Genomic DNA, 2,500 nt, shown 5'->3' with positions numbered 1-2,500 from the left:
ACGTGCGCAATAGCCGTGATTTCGCCAGCGATATTCAACAGGGACCGCGCAGAGGGATGGGCTGGGGGGGGGGGGGGGGAATGGGCTTTAGACCCCCCACTTTTTTGCAAGAATAAAAATAAATTAAACAAAAAATAATTTAACAAAAGTAACGGAGTGAAAAATAGCAAAAAATCGTTAAGTCGAAAGTGACCAGAGTTACTGGCAAAGACAAACAGGCAGATAAATAGACAGAATGAAGCATTAATCGTTACAATTGTAAATATTTTTTGGCTTCTAACCTAGCAGAGTAAACGTCCTTTAAATGGCTTCTTTTTCCTGCGGACCTCTCAGGAAAACTCATTGTTTCGTAATTGGTCAATTTCACCTATGTTGTGTCATTTGTTGATCTCGTGCGCATAATTCAAAGACATTTGTCGGTAACGGAACGTGTTACGTTCTTCTCCGAAAGAACAGTCTACCTGTTTCGGTAGTAAATGGTGCACTTTCTGCAATGGACCTCATCCAACTATCAAATGTTCTGTTGTTACCGATCCAGAATTCAGAAAGAAAATTTTACGTCAAAAGGGAAAATGTTTTGGTTGTCTGAGGAGCGGTCATGTGAGTCGAGATTGTCAAAAAAGGTGTCATCGTTGTAGTGGGAAACATCACGTGGCTTTGTGCAGCGTTCAACACTATCTAGAGTATTCAATCACGACCAGAAGGGCTAGTAATGGCAATCGAGAACAAACTGTGAGTACAAACTTGTATTTTACTCAAGACGTTAATAACAAGTGAATCTTGTTACAAACGGCCAGAGCAAACGTCAGAAGTCCTCATGGAGGAAACTCTTACAATGTGAGAATCCTTTTTGATTCATGTTCCCAAAAGTCTTATATAAGCGCACGGTTAAGGAGCAAATAGAGCTTACCACCAATTGGAAGCGATACCATTCTAATACAACATCGTTCAGTTTGCATTGGAATGTCAAGACAACTTGACAGTGTTCATTAATGCCTATAAAGTTGAGTTGATCTGTGGTCCCATCACAAACCAGACCATTGAAATTGCACAGCAGTGTTACCCACATCTGAAAGGCTTACCTCTGGCTGATCACTCACGAAGTGATGACGATCTAGAAATTGATGTCATTATTAGAGCAGATCATTTCTGGTCTGTGGTTCAGAATCACGTGGTAAAGGGGGAGCTCCATGGACCAGTGGCAATTCGCACAAGATTAGGATATGTATTTCGTGGTCCTGTGAACGCGGCAAGTGCGAATATACAATAATCAACTGTTAACGTGTCCCATGTTATGAAAACTGAATGTCAAGCCATTGAAGAAATCTTAGTTTCAGATGATTTCTTACTAAAAGAGGAGCTAAGTAAGTTGAAGTTGAAGTTGCGGTTCACTGAAATGATCAAAAGAGCAAAGAATCTTTGTCTTAGGAACCGGAGCTGTCTTGAAAGGCCACTCCTACATTGACCGAGACTAATATTAATGAGGAAGAAGATTGAACAGTGTCAAATTCAAACAACACTGTGAGCGAAGAAACCGTTGTCAAAGTAATGGGAGTTCAATGGGGTCGGATGGGAGATAATTTCCAGTATGATATTGCTACCTTTTCTGGACTAGCCTTAGAGGAAACTCTCACTAAGCGGACATTATTGAGCAGCACTGCTCCATTCTATGATCCATTAGGCTTGCTGTCACCAGTTATCTTACCCTTAAAGTTTAAAGTGCATGTTCCAAGAAATTCGTCATTGAAAACTTGGTTGGGATGAAGCTTTGCCGGAAGGTCTCGCGTCGCGCTGGAAGAAGATACTACAAGACATGGGGGAAGTCTTAAGCATTGCAGTGCCTCGTTGCATCTTGGGTGATGTTTAAGTCGAAGACATCACGTCTATTTAACTTCATAGGTTCGCAGATGCTAGCAAGTCTGCGTGTGGAGCAAATGTCTACATCAGGTTGACAACCTCTGGAACCAGTTCTGTTTGCCTTCTAACTTCCAAAACAAGCGTTGCGTCTTGATCGGTGAAACAATCCCTCGACTGGAGTTGATGGCCACCTTGACTCTTGCGAAGTTGATGACAGCCGTGCATGAGGCAATGACCTGCACTCTGAAGATAGACGCTGTTTTTAATTCGACTGACTCTCAGATCGTGTGGTGGTGAATCAATAGAGAGTTTACACAATTCAAGCTGTTTGTACAGAATCGAGTTCAGAAGATTCGAAGTCTGTGGAGTAAGGATCACTGGAGATATTGCCCGTCTGAGTCTAATCCTGCTGACATAGCGTCGCGAGGGTCTAAGAGTTCTGTTCTCGCCCACAGTGATCTATGGTAGAAGGGAGCTTCACTTCTCAAATACGAAGTTCAGTGGCCAAACCTACCCGATAATCCAATCGGTGAGAGTACAGTCCCAGAAGAAGTAACAAAGGAAGTGAGAAGGAAACCTGAAATTTCAAATGTTATGACAGTATCTGTGCAGTGCTTTCAGAACATTTCAGAAGTTATCTGTC

This window comes from Montipora foliosa, chromosome 5, assembly GCF_036669935.1.
Source record: "Montipora foliosa isolate CH-2021 chromosome 5, ASM3666993v2, whole genome shotgun sequence".
NCBI lineage: Eukaryota > Metazoa > Cnidaria > Anthozoa > Scleractinia > Acroporidae > Montipora > Montipora foliosa.
The sequence above is the reverse complement of the archived record's forward strand: the minus strand, read 5'-3'. Positions refer to the sequence as shown.